This window comes from Passer domesticus, chromosome 6, assembly GCF_036417665.1.
Source record: "Passer domesticus isolate bPasDom1 chromosome 6, bPasDom1.hap1, whole genome shotgun sequence".
Classification (NCBI taxonomy): Eukaryota; Metazoa; Chordata; class Aves; order Passeriformes; family Passeridae; genus Passer; species Passer domesticus.
The window spans coordinates 16,939,897-16,960,379 of record NC_087479.1 but is presented as its reverse complement, the minus strand read 5'-3'; the positions used below and the strand labels follow the sequence as shown (position 1 = coordinate 16,960,379).

At 43.2% G+C, this 20,483-nt stretch overlaps 2 long non-coding RNA genes across 3 annotated transcripts in view; one reads left to right on the top strand and one right to left on the bottom strand.

Annotated features, from left to right (window-relative positions):
• The window catches only part of LOC135302743 (uncharacterized), a 23,408-nt gene extending 7,934 nt beyond the window's left edge, over positions 1-15,474 (top strand). The window contains exons 2-4 of one of the 2 annotated variants that reach the window (XR_010364292.1): positions 715-2,881; positions 5,876-5,977; positions 12,598-15,474. This is a non-coding gene — a long non-coding RNA (uncharacterized LOC135302743). The remainder of the gene's footprint in view (positions 1-714; positions 2,882-5,875; positions 5,978-12,597) is intronic. The other variant, XR_010364291.1, reaches the window with a different exon arrangement.
• Positions 12,947-20,483, bottom strand: LOC135302744 (uncharacterized). The gene is made up of 2 exons (XR_010364293.1): positions 18,853-20,483; positions 12,947-18,730 (listed from the first exon to the last, which is right to left on the bottom strand). It is a non-coding gene; the product is annotated as an uncharacterized LOC135302744 (long non-coding RNA).

The window sequence follows — 20,483 nt, the reverse complement described above, 5'->3', positions numbered from 1 at the left end:
TGGGTGTAACATCAACTGACAAAAGCCAGGAAATTCAGAGCTGGGGCTGATTTTCTATCCTTGCCTCTCATCAGGCTGAAAAACAAAAGGCACAGTCATGTGAGTGATGAGCAGAGCAAACCAACCTTTATATTTCCTGGCTTTCTCCCAAAGTAGATGCCATTCAAATGAGGTGTTTGGTATTAATTTCCTCTGTTTAAGACAGGTTTAATGCTCACATTAGGTAGCATGTTGGCAGTGCTGCCAGTTTCTGCATGGGCTACCATTTTTCCTTGGAGGGGCCAGCTGGAGTGAGGAAAGAGATATCCCAGCCCCTCTGAAACCTTTGGTTTGCCCATGGTGAAACCAGTTTTCAGATCTGTGGGTTCACAGGCGAGGGCTGCAAGCCCGCTCTACACAGGGCCACCATGGCATCCTCAGGAGATCAGTGCTAGCCCAGGGTGGAGCCAGTGAGGATACACAGGTTAAAAACACTCCATCTTCCTGCTGGTGCCCAACTCTAGACACAGGAAGAAGATTTTCACAGGTTTCAAGGGATTCTTGAGTTGGGTCTCAGAATGGATATTGTTTTCAGGCATTTTGAAAACAAAAGGTATGGGGGAAAAAGGATTTAATGTAGATGGGTTTTTTTTCCCAGACCAAAAATATACTGAGGGCTGATGAATGGTCTGAAAAGTGATACTACAGTAATGCCTTTTATTTCTTCACTTATAGCAATAGCAGTGTTTAAAACATTACAACTTGAAGTCTGTGGAGGAGACTGATGGATGAAGGGATGGAAGAACTGCCATTGCTGCTGATTGTCACTTTAAATCCTTTGGGAAAGAGTCTTCTGGAAGTGAATAGAAACTGATCACCTTTCTCCAGACTTGAGTCATCTCACAGAATTTAACAGAAAATAATTATTTTGCTTCAAATTGATATAATGTGGCTTAAAATGCTTGAAGATGAAAGATGTGTTCATTTACACAATCTAAGTTATCAGCTGGGATAAATTAACTCTCTGAATCCTGTGCAATTCTGTATGTGTGCCATCTCTAAATAGGTAGATTTTCACATGTGTATTTGCACTGCTTTAGTAGCTCCATTTCTGGGGCTTTCACAAAAAGATAACAACCATTTTTACATTTGCTTGAGGCCTGACTGAAGGGTTTATCTCCATGTAAACTTTCCAGCCCAGCTGTGAAACCTCTGAAATGGATGGTAAAGAAAGTTTTGATGAAACTTAACTGTAGTTGGGTACTTCACTGCTGTAAGGGAAAATCCCCCAGTTGCTGTCAGTGGGTGAGCAGCTGGGCTTGCATCCCTCCATTCTTCACTGTAATCTTCATTAACATAAGAGTTGGTGTTTTGCTCCCCACACATGGATTCCATACTGTTTGAGATCCAGGAGGCTGCAGGGATAAAGGCATGTGTGCAGGCCTCTCTGCTGACCACAGCCAGCATTTCTTTAGCAAGCATAGCATGAATATAAACGTTGCATACACCACAATGGAGAGGAATTACTATGCACACTATCACTTTCAAGCCTTTGAAAGAAACAGAAGCAGAAGGAGGTTCTTGCACTTTCTGCCTACATCATCTTTACTGTCCATCCATTTGTTCCCCATTTAGCCTCCCCACTGGCAAAGCCTCTATTATGTGCTCCAAGAGCAGACAATGGGAGCCCACTATGGCTGGCAATGCCTGCATTGTTCCACGGGCTCCCTATAGAAATCCCTGTGTTCGCATGACCCCTTTTCCAAAACTTGGGGTTTTTATTTCCCTAAGGGGGAGGGTGAGAGGAAAAGGACAGTGTCTCACAGCTCTGTGCAGATTAGTGGTACGTTCATGCCCATATATTGAAATGGATAAAATAGCCATAAATTTTTCCCAAAGTGCTTTTTTGTAATGCATGCATGAACTCACTTAACAAGCTTAAAATATTTAGTGAACATTGAAATGAATGGAGAGTGTGGGAGGGGGGGACAAAACTAGCAGAGATAATGGAATACACTTAGCAGTCATAGCAGCTTTACATAGCTGTATCATATTCTCTATGGATAACACAGCTGGGACATTATGGTTAGAGTTTTAAAATATCTAGGGATTTCTGTCTTAAGATAGTTATCAATAATTGCAAACTTAAACATTAAATATTTTTGGCTTTGTTAAGATATATACCTCTTTATTTAATGCAAGATAAAATATCGTGAAATAGAGAACATTCTTCCCTTGGCATTTCTTCAGGACTCGGGTAAGCAGGAAGGATCTCTGAGTGGGGATCTAAAGTCTGTCTTGGGGAAACCACAGGCTGCCAAAGACAGGTGAATGAAAGCACAGAAGTCCCTCAGACTTGACAGTGTTTGAAATGCCAAATGAGAACAAGGAGATGGGTTGCTATAACACAGGTTCATACCACCTGTGAAACTGGCGAAGTCCTTCAGCACTGCAGAAAATCTTGCCAGATTAAATCATAAATTGCTGCTTCATTCCAACTGAGCCAAAATTTGCACTCTTGCCCTAGTTCTGACTGGGACTAGGACCTCAAACCCACAGACTGCAGCAACACATCCATCAGCTCACACCTAATTAACTGCTTAATTAGAGCAGCACTGGGGAAAGTCTGCTCTTTGTTTTTCCTTTCTCTCTGGTGCCTGAATGCCACTTGTAGCACCACAAAGCTCTTTGAGTGGCTGAGCCTTCCTGGTCACACATAGTTCAAGGTGAAGGTCTCTTCTGCTGGGCTTTTCCTCTCTCTTCTGAGATAATTGACCTTGATGTCACCATGAAGCTCCTCCCCAGGTCACACCACTCGCACTGAGCCAGTGCCTCAGCTAGAGCTGGAGACTAATACACGCCTGTTTAATTTGAAAGAGCAAAATGAAGGTCACTGAGGAAGGTAATGCAGTCCTGTTGATTGAACATGTGGATAAGGGCTCCACAAAAGCATAATCTACTTTATTGGGAATGCGATAAAGCAGGTTTATGTGGGCAGTTGGCAAGCAGTACTTCTGGTGTTACTCCATCAGATAATCCAGGCAGCAGAACACTTATGTATCCTTCTGGTCCCCTAATATGGCTTGAATCTAAAGATTAGGTAATTTTCATATTTTTAGGGTTTTCTAAAACAGTATTATTTATTTCCTATTCTTTACTCATGAAATTCTTATTTCTGTAACCAAGCAAAGGTAGTCCAAGAGGAAGATTTCTGATATTCCAAGGGAAAACCCCTCCTTTTCCATCCAGAGTGAAATATGCAGAAACCCCAGAGGATTCACTGGGGTTTGCAGACAGACTCAGCAGCTTTGCTGCATGTGAACATGTGGTTGGGGTGTTCCTCATGTGAGACTCATCACACACATGGAGCCCAGCTGGTGTATGGCTGGGCAGTACATTTGCTGTATATATTTCTCCAGCTCAGGTGTCACAACATACACCAGGGACTTTAGGTCTTGTAAAACAGCCCTGCACAACATTTGCACACCCTTCTCTGCCCCAGGGAGGTTGTGAGAGAGAAGGAAGGAGGTGGTTGTGTTGTTAAGGTATGATGGATGTGGTCTAGAGGAAGCTTTGGCAGAAGATGGCTCTATCTTCTAGCTCTTGGATCAGGGTCCTGAATCAGAACTGCAAGAGGGTTTGTGTGATTCAGCTGCTAGGCTGAGGGACACCTTTCTGACCAGGGAATGTCACGTCTGTACACTTATTTATTATCAGGTGTTTGGCAGCAGGTCAGGCAGGGAGACAGCTTAAACTAAGCATAAAACCAGAATGGTGAGGTTTACATCCAGGGACAGCTACTTGAGCTGTAGGTAGGACTACAGCTTGAGTTCCACAAGAAGATGTGGACATATATTTATGAATAAAATTAGGCTAGAAATTAAAAGGATTTTAGCCATGAGAGGAGAGAGATTCTAAAATAGCTTTCCAATGAGAGTAGAAGAAAAAAGTCTGAGATTGAGATTTACATGATACAGTTGCTGCAGTATTGAGGGGTGTGGGCCAAAGACTAGAAGGTGTATTTCCACCCTATCTTCCCTGCTTGTTTTCATTTTGATCCTCTCTGTTACTCTAATTTCTCCTTCTTTTTCTCCTGTTCCTTTTCTACTTGGATGACAGGCCGGAAAATCCTCTCTGTGCGTTTTTTCTGTCATTGTTACATCCATTTGGTAGAACAAAGCAAAGGCAAATCCCATTCTGGTACATCTCAGCAGGCTTATTGAGGTCTGCAGGCAGAGCCAGCGTGGGGCTGACCCTCGGGCACAGGAGCAGGGGCTGAAGGAGGCAATGATGCCCTGGTGACACAGTAGAGTCCTTGTCCTCCTGGTGCATGGCTGGCTCCCCTTGCTCTGTGCCACAGACATGCTCATGCCTTGGCAGGGCATTCAGTTTCAAAGCACTTGATTTCTGCCTGGGAAAGCTGATGACACAGTATCTAGCCAAGAAGACTATTGAGGGGTAGGATTCATTTAGGGGGTGGCTGCTGAGTTTCTGTGCAGCAGAAAGGTCCAAACTACAGCTACAGCTGTAGTGAACACCACTGTAAACAGAATATTCTGTTTAATTGGAGAGGGAGAGGCTGCCCAGATAGCATTTGTTGGGGGGAAGTAGGAGATGCCCTCAGGACCCAGTGCCAGGAGCTGCAGGGCAGCTGCACCTTGACCTGCAATTGTCACTAGCTGTGGGTGCCCATTATTTCTGAAACCCAGTCCTCCCATGCTCAGCAGGGCTGGTCTGAAGCAAAACAACAGTGCCAGGATTCCTGCACTGTACACTGGCACTGTCACAGTATCCAATCAATCCTGCACCTACCTCTAGACTCTGAAATGGAGCTTGCAGAGAGCAGCAGCTTGTTTTAACATACAATAAATACAAAGAGGGGCTCTTTGGCAGGGGGTACAATGCTTCCTGGCACTGGCTGCTCCATCTGCACTTGTGCCCACTTGCAGTGACTCTATTTTGCAGCTTGCAGAAGAGTTGCTTGTCTTTCACTACATGTTTTTCTGAAAAAAGTGAGCATGTCTTGCAAGAAGTTTGGCCAGTTAATACAAAAGTGATTTAGATGCTAGTCAGACCTAGTCACTTTTTTCTTCTATCACACTGTTGTAGCAGATGTTTGGGTCATGGGCAGCCACCTGAGAAGTTGCCACAGCTCTGTTAGCTGGCATCAACACCTTCCTTTCACAGAAAGAAAACTGTTGTTTTTCACTGTTTGGGCTGCAATTTGACAAGCACCTCAGCTGTGTATATCGGCTAGTTGCCATTGGTCATGCTCTTCCTTGCATCCTGGCCATGGGACCCTGCCTCCTTCCTCAGACAGCTGCAACACTGACCAGCTCCAGTGCCTTGGCATTTCAGCATGCCTAACTGGCAGAAAGATATTCACCTTCAGTTTTAGCAGGCCAAGGGGGAATGTCCAAATTCACAGGAGCTAGCCAGAGTACACCCAAACCTGAGGATTCTGCAGTTAGGTGGGCTCAGGCTGATGAAGAACCAGCATCCATGTGTTGCTCACAATTTGTGGGGAACAGATTTAAGGCATCCAGTGGCTTAATTCACCTTGTGTGTGATCCTGCTGTAGCTTTTCTTGATTGCCACAACAATGAATTTAACTTCTTTCTGTGAAACCTGGTCATTAGAGATGATATGCCACTACAACCAAATCCTTCTAAGTACAGTAATAACAGCTGAGTGAAGGGGACTATTAGAACTATTGCAGTTTTCTTCTCTTGATCAGTGTTCTGTGGGTTTTCCTTTGTTGGAAGAATAAGTTAGTACTAATCAAGATGAAAGCAGAATACAAAGTGGAAACTTCCAAAGTGTCTGTCACTTGCATTTGTGCAAATTAAAACATCTCACATACAGCAAACCCAGGACCTTTGTTTTCTTCCTGTAGATTTTGTATTCCACAACCAGCCTGTGGAGCAAGATGTGTGCTGTCATCCTGCTCACTCTGACGCAGCCCCTGCTCCAGTAATCCCACAGGACCTCACAACAGGTTGGTATCCTACACTGGCAGCAGTTTCATCATCAGGTGCCTGGGGGAAGGGCTGCCAGCTAGAAGTACCTCTAGCACAGGCAGGAAGATGTGACCAGGTGTCCTTTTGGCACCATAAACCCTCTGAGTGGCTAGGCAATATTCAGAGCCTTTAAATTTTTGGGTGTTGTTTTGTTTTGTTTTGTTTTGTTTTTGAAGTTTCTGATGAGATTTAATCTTTTTAAAAAAAGGGGTTTTTTTTTGTTTGGTTTTTGTTTTTTTGTTTTTTTTTTTTTTTTACAGCTAATGACCTCAGAATCTTGTTTGTCTGTTTGTCTAATTGTCATAGAAATAAGAAACACCCAAGCCATTTTCACAACCTCAATCTCCCTGTATTCTGTGGCCATAGACCTTTCTGCTGACTCCTTGGGGATGTTCTTGCAACATGGCCCATTGCTGTTTGGGCAGTTTTTGCAGCTTTTTCCCTTGCACATACACACATCTAACTTGTGTTGGTTTTGGCCAAAGAATCCCTTGCTCTACCCATCACTGGGCCCAGAGGTTGGCCCATTGCATTGGATGGCTATTACTGTTATCTCATTCCACAGGATTATAGAATTGTTTGGGTTGAAAGGGACCTTGAAGGCCATTTAGTTCCAACCCCCTGCCATGGGCAGGGACACCTTCCACTAGAACATGTTGCTCAGAGCCCCATCCAACCTGGCCTTGAACACTTCCAGGGATATGGCATCCACAGCTTCTCTGGGCAACCTTTCAAGAGTTTCACCACCCTTGCTGTAAAGAATTTCCTCCTAACATCTAATCTAAAACTCTCCTGTTTTATTTTTAAACCATTTCCCCTTTGTCCTATCATGACATGCATTTGTAAAAGGTCTCTCTCTGCCTTTCTTGTAGGCCTCCTTTAGGTACAGTTTATTAGGTGTTTCACTCTACAAAGGGTCTTAACTGAGCCTGAAGGACATTTTCTTAGTGCTTTAATCAGAATGATTTTAAGTAAGACAGATTAATGCCTTCCAGTATTATTAGTTCTCTTGTAGCAATGGGTAAAGTATCAGATCTTAGAGAAACACTTATCAGCAGTAATGTACTTCTCATCAAAATCTGAGCCTATAAATAATGAAGTTCTTCCCTTTCTGGAACATCCTTGATTATCATAAATCCAGAGGGATAGTTACAACCTGCATGATGTATCCACACACATAACAAAATTTTGAATGGTGCCAAAACATTCCCTGTAGTTGGAGGGACCATGTAATAAAAAACCAAAAAAATTGTCCAGCATGGTGGAAATCATCTGCTTAAAATGAATCATGATTGAATGAACTGCCTCAGGAGCAGAAGGAGCTCAAAGAGTCAGCAGAGCCCATGTTCTGAGTGCTAATGATACTGCCTACTGATCTGGCAGAAATGTGGGCATTTATATCTCTCATATGTGGAAAGGCATATCAGCTGAAGAGAAAAACAGCTGCTATTCTATGAGACTAGACCTGATGGATACCTGCCTACAAGCTAACATAGTATCTGTGTGCTAGATAACCCTACATGATGCCCAGACCACAGAATAATCTGTAATAACCTGACTTTTTGGTAAAGGACTTTATTTAATGAGGCAGATTAAATATTATGAGACAGAAGAGTGTGGGGAGAAATTCAGCAAATGTTTGTGGTAGCTCAGTGAACTACAGATCTATTTTTCTGCAGACCTCATTGCTGCTCCATCCTGTGATCACCTTCATGGATGCTCTGCCTCTGCATCCTTCCCTCACTTCATTGACCACTGCTCACATGGCAGCAGTGTGTGCTGCCTCTTCAGCCACCAGCCTCTGGACTTCTTGCATGAGGTTACTCTTTTAGTTTGGATAATGTGGGCTCAGAATGAGCCATGGATCTACAGAAGGTTTCCTGTGCTCTCCTGCCTATTCCTTATTGGATTGTATCTTCACAAGTGCAGTTTCATTAGAAAGGCCAGTAACAGAGGTTGCCTTCCCACTCTTTCCTGTTTACATGGTACTGCTTGTGTGTGAAGGGCACAATAGTCTTTTTCCTCTCTGCATTCCCAGTACAAGACATTTATAAATGCATAGTGGCCACTTTAGTCTAATTTTGTAGTGTCTCTGTAGGAGGGAACGTGGAGCTAAAGCAGTCCATTGGGGCCTAAGAACACTGGGATCAATTCTTCACCTAATATACAGCTAAATTGGGTAATTTGGTTCATTTCCTTTCTTACCCTAGGTGTCTTTTGAAACTGGGGATAGTGACATTCACATAGGTAGGATCACAGCAGGCAGGGCTGACTGCTGCAGCAGTGGGCATGGCCATCACAGCTCCAAGCTCACCACCATGGTAGCAAGACAGGAGATTTCATCCCAGGTTTTCACACTGGAACTTTTTGAGATGCCCACAGCTGTGCCTGCTGGCTGTGCTGGCTGCCCCAGGTGGTGTGCAGGTCTGTGCCACAGGCACAGCTGTGGCCAGGCTTGCTCATGTGCTGTGCTTGTTTTTGGGGTGCTGTGGGTCACCTGCAGGACAGCGTAGCCCAGAGCCTCTCGGTGCTCTTGTAAGAGAAGCAAGAACCACTTGCTAAAACTTCCTGGGTTGTCTTTCATCCCTTTCTTCAAAGAGAGAGGCATGTTTTGAAGAGGTAGAGCTGCTGCGATCACTTGGTGTCTGTGACCTAGATAGCCTGGCATTTTGTCTGGTAAGGACACCCACCAGGCATCTAGGAGGACAAAGCAAGAAGAAGCACAGAAGGGCAACAGCAGTAATGTCCCACCAAGAAAATCTCACTGGTAATCCCCCATGCTGAAATATTGCATGGAACTTGATTTATATTTGAGTTTGCTCTTGTGATGTACTTGTAGCCCATTAAAGTGCCTATTCTTCCCTTGAATCTGCACTTTGATTCTACTCTCTACATAACAGTCTGTGACAATGAGTTTCCCTGTCTAATTATTGATTGTGGGGAAAAATAGTCTTTGAATTACCAAACATTTCATTTGCTGAATATCCTCTGAATCTCTGCTAAGAATATTCTCTTTTCTGTATAAGCTCTACAGGACTTCAGAAGGATACCATATGCTGTATGGATATTTCAGTATTTTATTTTACTTTGGAGCCCTAGTGTTGAAATTATATATGGTAATTTTTTAAAAAACAAGTAATATATTTTCTATCATGATCATGTCTTGCTCAAACTAGAAGAAAAAATTAAACTTTTTTAAACTTAAAATCAGAGACTCATAGAATCATTGAAGTCAGGAAAGAATTAAGTAATAAACTTTCCTTTTTCTTCCTGAGTTCCAGCCACAGCTCTCTTGAACAAGGTCACCAGCTCATCTTTTGGCACATGTGAACCACATGAAAAATCTGAATTCCTCCTCTGGTGAAGCTGCTTGGCTCCTCTCTCAGCTAACCTATGTCTGCTACAGGCATATACAAATGCATACGAAGAAATCTCTATTCCTCCTGATGAGGCTGGCAATTGCCTAATTGCCTAATTTTGGCAATTAACTAACCCTGAAAAGCCAAATGATGAAAATAACTAGTTTTGATTGATTCACATAGTTTTATATTACTAAATTTTGAAACTTTCCAGAGACTGAAGATATAATTGAATGTACCATTATATTTTTACCTGTTTGATCTTCTATTTTGTCTTAACTGTTGACTTCTTTTGTATTATATTTAGTCCCTGGTTCAAGTACATGCCTAAAGCATTGAATTGCTTCCTTAAGGAGAAGATACATTTCCAGATCTAGAATTAAGTCAGTGTGACTAGAAGTCCTTGAATATATACTGCATTTGTATTTCATCTGAGTTTGCTTCTTACAAATATTCCTTTCCCTTACAGGTTTTTAGCTTATTCACTCACATGGACTGGATATTTTCAGTAGCTGCTTGGAAAACAGAGAGACTTAGATGGGCTGGAGCAGATTTAAGGCTGAGATTCAAGAACTTTGCAGTGCATTTGCCTAGTGAAGACAAGGAGCTAAAGAGCAGGGACTAATTTATTCAACAGTGATTATAAAAACATTTTATTCTCTGCCCATAGTTAACCAATTCATTCAGAAACCACACAAGCAGGAATTTCTGTGAAATGTGAAAACCTTTGGGTTCCCTAGGTGTCTTATGTGCAAACAGCAGGGCAGAAATGAGGAAAAACTGACACTTGCGTGAGAGTTTCAGGTACTGACTGCCACATCCACTTCAGACTTAAATAACCATATTTTTTCTGCTTCAGAGGCTGACTTTGGACGTCCTTGAAGTCTGGTATTATGCATTCTGGCAGGCAAGTGGAGAAATGAACCAGATGCAGCAATTTAGTCATATAGGGAGGTTTCTAGTAAATTTTGCACGACGGGGTAGTGACAGTGTACTTAGTAAAGCCACATGCCTTTGTAAAAATAGTGCTATTGATTTTCTTAGTGTGTGTATCAAATGTTAGCACATTCATTAGAACAGCAGCCTTCCAAACGCTGCTGTAGAACAACCAGCAGGCCCAGAGTCAATATCCATCTGAATACTGGCTCGCTTTCAAAGGGCAAATTAATATTAGAGCATTGACTTTTCATGTTATAGAGGAAAGATTTTAAAGGGAGCATTTATCAAATACAGTTAGGCAAGATTTAACAAATACAGCTAGGCTGCAGGTCCTATTTGAGCAGGCAAAGATGTGTGCATGCAACCGTGTACAGCACTAGCAAAAAAGCATAATGCATGTTTGTACATGTACGTATATATATATTCATTTAGGGTATTGGTCTAATACAGTTACATGAGAAAAAATGTGGAAGATACTTATCTAAGGAAACTTTCAGTTCTGAACTCCTGTGTGAGTATATTGAAATATCACTGAGTAGGAATGTAATGTATTACAGTGATTGAATAAATACTGTGTCTGTGTCCTCATAATGTAACTTCTTGTACAGTGCTGTGAACAAAGCAGCACATTAGTCCAAATATAACCTTGGCTGGCAGTAGCTTTACAGGAACAAAATACAGTGCACTGAGTCTATTGAAAAAGAGATAACATAGTAAAATCAACCTTTTATCCTTGTAAGAATGAGAGATGAAGGAAGATGAGTAAAGGTCATTACACTTCTCATAAATTTCTTATGAATTTCGGATTTACCTGTTCTTAGTGTTTCCCCTTTGTATCTGTTTGTGCAATCATTCAAACTTTCGTGGTCTCTGAGGAAAGACCCTGTGGAATGTGTTTGGTGCTTGTTGTGCCCATCTGTACTCTTAATTTGATTCTGTATTCTTAAACCCATGAGGATGACCATGTCTCTGGAGAACAAATAGTCTCATTATCAGGTCATACTTTTTTCATCCACTAAACTTATCTAATAAGCTTATCTAATTTCTGTGGGGTTTATTTGGATGGTGATGTAGTTGGCTGGTTGGGGTTTTTTGAGTTTTCTTGTAACCCGTTTCACAGTGTTGCTCCACTGTCAACTACCTACCTGTGCTGTGGGTGGGGAGCAGAGGAGGTGAAGATTACATTGCTTTAGCTACCAGCAAAAATTGCCCCTTGGAAACAAAGCCAAAGCCACCTCCTGAAGTACCCCACTTCTTTTTATTACTTAGAGAGGGGTACCAAAGCTTCTAACTTAAGCACCTTAGTTAGGAGGAAGAGAACAGGCCTGTATACTCCCAGGTACTTACACACAGATTTTAGCTGTGTTGATTGACCCTTCAGAATGTCCCTCACTGCTGGGACTGCAGAAGGATACCTGGGGAGGTGCCTGATGCACTGGTGATAGCACAGGGGTGGCTCCCAGCAGTCCCAGGGGCATTGTGTCTGAGCCAGGACTGCTGATACAGATGCTGAATTCAGTGACATCTTCACAAAATCCCAGGTGGATCTCTTCCTGCTTCCTAGCCACATGCTGCAGCATTTTCCTTCCATTCTCTGTTTCCCTTACTTTCTCTTTCATAATGCAGTGTCAGTCTGAGAGGATGATTTAATTTGTTTTATTGTTTACTAGTCCTGTTAATTTTCAACCTACTTGCCCCAGTGAGTTGTTTTGTGAGGTTTGGGTTTTGCAGCTTCTGAAGTCTCAGCTGTCATGCTGAAAAGTGCTTTTGTGGTATTATTGTGTAGCAAACAATTAAACAAACATTTTGGAGGTACTCTGTGTTTCTAATGCAAACAAAAGGTTTCTGTCTCTGTATTATTTTCTCCATTCAGCTGTCCTTGTAGCTGGTACTGGAGGCCTCTTTCCAGTGTGTATCTCATTTTGAAACAGATTCAAGTGTGCTTAATGATGAGACTTATGTTAGTTTATCTCTTTCATGTTGAAGGCATTATTACTGCAAAGGAATTTTACTCTTTGCTCAAGATGCATATCCCAAATATTTAGATTTCCTGCTCCAGAAAAAAAGGCCATGGCTTTGGGCAGTCAGCCTGTGTAAAGGACAGTTTTATTGTTCCCCACAGAATATGACCTCTCTGAAGTCTTTCTGAATTCCTGAATCTCCTCCTCCAGTGTTGCCAAAGTTGTGCTCTAGAGTCTAAGGGGTCACCCAGAAATCTTTATCATTATAATGTATTGCATTTATCTTGTCTTCTTTGATGAATGCTGAGCAATAATGTTAAACCTTTCTTCCCTTCCCAGCAGGATAGATTTTCATCTGAAGTTCGGTGTCTTCAAAATAAATCTGAGATAAAGTCATCAACAGAATGAGCAAATGGAGCATTGAGGAGTAAATATGAGGACCAGTGGGGGTTTGACTCTTCCTTGTCATTATATCACCAAAAAGAACTATTGTAACCAGCAAAATTAATTCAAGACTTCTTTTCCACCTAAACCAACAATTCGGAGGGTGACTTTAAATTCATCTTTCAGAGCAGAAACTCACAAGTGGCAGCAGATTCAGGATGAATTTAAAATGCTGGTTTGAGAAACTTGAGCTCTATGGCAGAAAAGTTGAGCTCCAAAATGGTGAAGTGCCCAAAATATGGACTCTTATGATTTTATTAAATAAGACTGACATTCTTTAGCATGTGTTTAAAATTCTCTGGATCAAGGCTGTCGTGGATGGGCAATATAGTAAACTACAGTTATTTAGGTGACCTTTCTCCTCCTTAACCTTCTCCTCTTTTTGAGCACCTTGTAGCTAACTGTGCCCAGTCTGGGATCTGCCTTGTGGATGGCAGAGCTCTGAGAAACACAAAGTGTAGGCACTGTGTGGAAATCAACCAGACTACCGAGCTCAGATGATTTATAAATGTTAGCTTTTGGTGTCCTTTTTATAAAAAATTGAAAGAAAAAATATAACAGAAAAATTCCTTTAAAAACAACCGGATCCTTTTGGAGCATGACAAACAAAAAATGTAGCATTAATTAATCCCATGAAAATTTCCCTTTGGCAATGCCTTCCTGTAAGTAAAACACAGTCCCCTAAAACTGCATTCCAGAAGGAAAAGGTTCTCAGATGGCCACTGAGATAACATGAGAAAATTATTTTTGGACACATTTGCAGCCGAAGCCCCTCAGAGGAGCTGCTTTGATAACTGGACACTTCCAGTGTGGAAGGAGGAAAAAAATCTGGTTTTCCCCATGCCAGCCCCAGCCACTCTGAGCCTACACCCACCGCTAAACCTGGGCCCATTTCTAGGCTGGTGTGAGATGTTCCCACAGCTCTGCTGGGGGCTGTATTTCACTCTCTGCCTTCTGTAGGGATGAACACATCAGAAAGGGGGAAGTGAGCCCCATGCATCTCTCAAGGATGAATGGGACATGGAGCTGAGGTGGAAAAGATAATAGAAAACTGCTCAGAAATCAAGAAGAGTTCTGCATTTTATGAACTTGATTCATGAAATTACCCCCAGATTTTATTTTTTGCTCAAAAAGGGGCTTCTTCCTGACAAGAAAATTATCTGTTTGAAGTTTAAATTACTTGGAGATTAAATTAAAAATTAGATTTCTGGATTTTAAAATTTCATTTTAATTAAGTGTTGCAGCCCTTTGGAATTCAAAGAAACTGAAACTCTCCTAAGACAAATGGCAGACACAATATTTGAAATTTGATTACAATTTTTTCCTTAATTTTATCCAATTATATTAAGAGGTCTTTGAGCTACAAAGCATTAAAAAGCACTACTGAGGCCAGAGACATGCTAGTGAAATATTGTTTCTGTCATGTGGAGCTCTGTACAGAATTGTGTGGGCTTAAATAAATGTATCTTGATAGTTTACCTTAAAACTCTCTGTCCTTTTCCTCAGTTCAGCTGAATCCTATGAAATAGATACGCAGCTTGAAGAAGTTCTTCACACCCCCACAAACGCTAAAAATGGCCCTGATACAACATGTATTTATGTAACAAAATCATCTGCATTAATATCTTCCTTTCCTTTCTGCAAGAAGCACAGGAGGGACCCAGGCTGACACATTTTCCTGCAGCCCCTTCCAGTTTTCTCCTTGCATTTGGGGCAGCAGGGCTGAGCTGTGTTTTCCCTTTAAAAAAGGCCACTGAATGAACAAGAATTTGATGTGGCTATTAATAGGGTCAGCTGCAGACCTGCAGCCCAGGCTTTTGGGTTCTCTCCCCTTGAATATTCAGTATCCTGTTACGGATTGAAACTATGTGATAACAAGAGTTCTGGTCACTGCTTTTATCCTGATCTTTTAAAATAAAGAGGGTATTAAAACAAATATATTTCTTCCAGTTTTCTGAAAAGACAAGAGACTGGCTGATGGGATCAAGTGTGATGTATTGAGCTGTTAACTTCTTCTTCATATCTGACAGAATGAAGAGAAAAATGGCCCCACCTGGCAACTGTTTGCTGCCCCCATTTGTCACCATCAAGATCAGGTGGCTGTGTGCTCTCTAGATCACAATGAAGCCCCAGCACCTGGGCAGGTGTGCAGCTTGAGGAGAGGGCTCAGGTGCTGTGGAAACAAAGCCAGGGGCTCTGTGTTGGTCTCCCAGGGCTGCCTGCTGGCTTGGGATGAAGAGAAGGAAGATTGTATTGTAGCTACTGCTGCTGCCAATAGGGTCAGAGAAAGTCTTGGTAACCCTGCCATGTTTAGCATCACAAAGTACCTGGGAAAATCAACAGCCAACAAGCCTCCTCATTTTTCATACGGAGACTTCTGCCCCAGCTCTGCTGCTCCTCTCTGGATAATGAGAGCTGGAAGTGCCCAGCCCTTCCTCACACCACGGCTCACCAGGATGGCTCCCAGCACAAGCTGGCTCCTTGGAGGGCAGTGCTACTGCCACAGGGCTGTCCTGAAGAGTGACCAGAATGACCTCCTAAGTCTGCTAAACCAGCACTCACTGTCCCAACCTGCTGCCTGCTGTGGAAATAAATCCCGAGCAGCAGTGAAAATCAAACCAATATTCTCAGCAGCAGCTGTAAACTCGATAAGCTCTCTGTCCTCCTTTCTCTCCCCCTGCCCTGTCCCTCCCTTTGGAGTTGAAATGAAGGCAGAGACATGCTGAGAGAAGCAGTGCAGTGCTCTGTTTGCAGGATAATATGCAGACCACATGTATGTATTAAAGACTGTATGGAGTTATAATTGAGCCAGGAGCATTTAAATGCAAGCCAAGGGGAATTTGCTATTCTGTGTGGGCAGATTTCAATTGTAAGGTTGGCAGCTCTGGTATCCTGTTCTCTAATACCATGAGATGAGAAAAAACAGGCTTTTCTTTCAGAGCAGTTGATTATTGAATCCGCACCAGCTGTTCACCCTAATCCAAGCTTTCTGTGCTCGTTCCTTGTAATAGAGGCATCTCTCATCCGTCCATCCGTCCGTCCACCTCCCCACTCTCATTTCCATGGGACTTTTGTAATCTTTCAGAAAGGTGGTTAGCAGATATCAGCCACCTAAAGTAATAAAAACATCGGTGCAGGCAAGGGTAATAACTAATTAACAAGAGAAGAAAACCATCCCAGCTACATATTGAAACTCAAATTATATTTCACATCCATTGCAAGATGGAAAAAAAAAAAGCCATCATGAATCAGAAGGCAGAGAACCATTTTTTAACAGTGACACCTGACTCTGTGCCCAGCACACCGAGTGGGATCAGAGCTGGAGTGAGTCCTGAGCCAGCACAGAGTGGCAGCTGTCCCTGCTGCCCCACTGCCAGCCCAGGGACCTGCACCCAGGCATGGGGCAGCAGTAAAGGAAATATAACTGTTTTGTTCCTTTTATTCCTTTCTTTTTTTTCCTTTTTTCATAATAAAGGAGGAGGAAGGGGTGAGATAAGTGAGTTCCTTCTGGGTGCTTCTCACTCAGCCTGCAATGTTATGTAAGGCTGGTACAGCTAATGCCTGCTCTGCTTCACCATCAGCCTGGCTGCTTCATCCCCACTACACAATTATTTCATCAGTCTCTCCTACTAGACATCACAGTGCTGTTGTGATTAGTCACTTTTATTAGGAGAGCAGCTAAAATAAAATTAGCAAGCACAGGAGCCCAGTTGCTCAAGGGACTGGGTGAACACAGCTCCAAGTAGTCCTTGCCCCAGAAAGATTCTAATCCCCTGGAGGAGGAGGACTAGGGACATGGGGGTGACACATAGGACCCAAAAGAGGGCTGTGAAAGCAGCAGGAGGAATACTGTTTCCATGAAGAGCTTTGGCAGGGGAGGGTGAATCTAAGTCAGAATGAGTCAACTGGGAATAAAAGGCAGCGGGAGAAAGGACATTGTAGGGGAAAGTAGGGTGGAGGAAAAGGTAATACAGTAAGTGACAAGCTGAAGAACAGAGGTTGATGGTGGGGAAAAAATACAAGTTTATGCAAAAAGGCAACCAGCACAGCAAATCCTCCCTGTCTGCCTGTCCCCTGCCCATTTTTTCTGCTGCTGCTGCTACACATTTTTGCCCTCAGTCCAGTTTCCTCACAGTGTTTCTCTGTGTGAAGGGTGCCTCCTTCCCTGCTCACCAAGTCCTCCTGGGCTCAGAGGATTACCCCACGCTCTGTGCATGGGCAGCCTATAGCATCCTCTCTGGAAATCTTGGCTGAATCACAGAGGCTGTGTGTAATGCCAGAACCATGCAAACTGAAAAGCTGCATTAGCAGTACAGATTGTATGTGCAGATTTGGAAAACAGAGACACGGAATGTTCTGGGGCACCGTACAGAAAATGGACTGGATGACCTGAGAGAGGACAGACAGACAGGCATGTACAATTGCATTTCTGTATGTTATGGGCATACGGATGGAAAAATGAGCCCTTGAAATGACTACTGGACTTTCAGGAGCTGGAGATGCCAAATGGTGTATGTCATTTAGCTATCAATTTAAATCAGTGTATCTGGACAATTTATAGATAAAACTCCATAAAGAATTGTCTTGGCAACTCATTAGATAACAGACCTTAATATAAAAGGAGGTCTGAATGTGATTCTTGGATGAGAGTAGGGAGAAAAACAAGAAAGTGCATATTTTTCCTTTGCAAATAGCATTGATGATACTTCAAGTGGGTTGCTGGATAAGGCTCAGGTGGCCACATTTTCAACAGAATATTGTAAAAATTATGAAGTTGCAGAAAAGAGTTCCAAAACGATTTTGAGAAAATAGGATTATACTTTGATATAATGCTTTCTATTAAAAAAACTTGGAATACTTAATCCATTGTGCTTATCAAAAAGAAAATTGAGAAATGTTCTGATTACGGTGTGTGCAACTTCACAGTGAGAAAATACCAGGTACTAAAGAATGCTTTAATTTAGTGGAGAAAAGCAGAATAAGAAACAATAGTTGTAAGCTGCAGTTGACCAGAAAAATTTAAAAGAGAAACTAAAAATAATTCTCTTTTTAACAGAAGTAATTATTTCTGAATGAAATTCTAATTTACCTCTCTGTTTGTCAGATGATGATTAAACTCCTTTCATAAAGGTTCAGTCAAAAATCTTTCTGATTTGCTGCTGATGGTATTGGGTGCGAGTTGATGGTTTGTGTCATAACTTGGTGGTGTTTTGTTGCCTAGAATTCCATGAGCAGCTTATGCATCCACCAGAGCTAAAAGCTTTGTATTCCACCAACTTTATGTGATTACAGGATTTGTTATCAGTTCACAGGTAGAAAGCTGATGGATCTCTGCACATTTGCAGAGCAGTTAGCTCAAATCCTGGAGATCCTCCCATTCACACGGTGAATAACTGTAATTAAAATTTAAAATGCTTACAGCCTCAGTTTCAATCAAGACTAACTTCTGAGGATATTCTTTTGAGCTGACAACAACAGGAAGGCAAATACAAAGGTTATATGAGTTGAGGGAAAATTGGGCAGAAGAGAAGTGTTAAATTGTCAGTGTGGAATGTTCCTTAAATCTGGCACTCAGCAGGTACCTAAAATGGTTAAAACTGACACACAGCTCTTGACAAGTACTGCTATAGTGCTGGGAACCACTTGGTGTAGAGTAGATGCTGTCTGGACCCTTCTGGATTATACAAGTATTACATGAAGTCTGCAATCAGGGCTGGATTCAGTAATTCAGTTGCTTCAAGTCATATGGTCCTAAAACATCTGCTGCTGGGCAGTGCAGCTATGCACCAGCATGAGCTCTAATCCAGACCCTGCGAACATGTTTGCTTGGTCCAGCGTGTCTGCCATTGCTGAGGGTGCTCCCTGAATAGTCTGACAGGGGAGCTGGCTGGCATGAAGCTTGGTGTCAACAGCAAATATGTCCCAAGTTTAGAGCCAGCAAGTTTAATAGACATAGTACTTCATAAAACTGCTGAAAATGAGCCACAGTTGCCAGGCTGCTTGTTTTACTTCTACCAGTCCATGAGTCCTGTCAAAAAAATGGGAAAGAACATGCCAGTCAAACAAAAGCCTGGTACAAAGCCTGCCCAAATGTGAATAATGCAGAGCCCTTAAGTTCCTATGCCCTAGCCCCACTTTTGGCAAATTTACCCCATGATGAACCAGGACTAAAGCTGTCACTTCTCACAAGGCTGTCTCTCTGAGCACAGCCCGCTCGCTCCTTTCTCACACCTTCAAACGCAGAGCTGGCCCATTTTGTACACAGCTGCCACAGTTTGATTTGCTTTGTGTTTGTGCCTTAAGCTTTGCCTCTCTGTTTCCACGTCCACAGCCCCAGTCTATTTTATGTCATCCTATCTGGAATGCCTGGAAGATAAACCTCCCCTTCAGTCAGCCATGCGTGAGGGCATCAGGGCTGCAGTGACACAGAAGAAGCACGCTTAATTTCTCTGCTTGGCTCTGGCTGGTGTTGTGTGGTGATGGGGTGTCCTCGTACTTGCCACTGTGCCTATTCCCACCCAGCACCCCACCAGCTGCAGCTGGGCCACGGATCCCAGGTGCCGGTCTCGGGCAGCCCTTGCACTGCCTCCTGTCCCTCAGCCGGGGCAGAGCGGAGCACAGCCAGCCCACAGGCAGACACGGCACGGCCTGGCCTGGGCACCCTGCAGCTCACAGCTCCTTGCTCCGCTGCGGCTGCAACTGCAGCTGTGTGCCCGCCCGGTGGAGCCGGGGGCGCCTGGGCAGCGGCAGCAGCCCCAGCAGCAGCCCCAGCCCCAGCCCCAGCAGCAGCAGCAGCCCCAGCAGCCCCAGCAGCAGCAGCAGCCCCAGCAGCAGCAGCCCCAGCCCCAGCCCCAGCAGCAGCAGCCCCAGCAGCCCCAGCAGCAGCAGCCGCAGCGTCAGCAGCCCCAGCAGCAGCCCCAGCAGCCCCAGCAGCAGCAGCAGCCTCAGCAGCCTCAGCAGCAGCAGCAGCAGCAGCAGCAGCAGCTCTGCAGCGGGGGCTGCAGCGCCCGTGTGCGGTGACGCCGCGGGCTGAGCTTGGGTTCCAGGGAGGGAGCGCTAAGGTAACCACAGAAACAGGGTATCCTTGGATATCAGCAATCCTGACCTACTTCTGGGTGTTCACTCACTGCTGTTGACAAAAGAGGAGTAAGACGGAGGGCTTAAAGCTCTGAGGAAAAAAAAAATTATCTTTCCATAATTTTCTAGATCAAGACTGTTCCTGATAATATTCATCTAATTAAAGCCTTTAAGTTTTATTGCCTTGCACATCATACTATTTTCATTCTTGCTTTATATACTATAGAAAGTATTTTAATAATACATTACTGAAATACAATGGCAGATGTATTGTTATGTATAGGGTGTAGATCAGAGTGACTGATGGGGATGTCATTATACATGTATAACCTAGCTGTTGTCAGTGGTGTTAATCTGGCTCTGCATTTCATTTAGACCAGTGTGAAACCCTTTTCCAGTTGAAGGTCTACTGGTGATCCGGATACAGCTCTCCACTTGCATCAGTAAAATCACACTGTTGTAATTGCAGGAAAAATCAAGCCCTGGACTTCAGTGAGACATGGAGAATTTACACTAGTAAGCAACTGGGAGCAACTGAGTCTGTCTATTTTATACCAGATTAAATACCTGTTTCAGTCCAAAAAACAAATGACAGGGCAAATGACTTTGGGATTCACAGTCATTCCTAAACTATCAAGGGGAGGACTTTTTGATAAACAAAACCAGCTGGGGAGACAAGAGTGCTGTCTGCTGTTGAGCTCCAA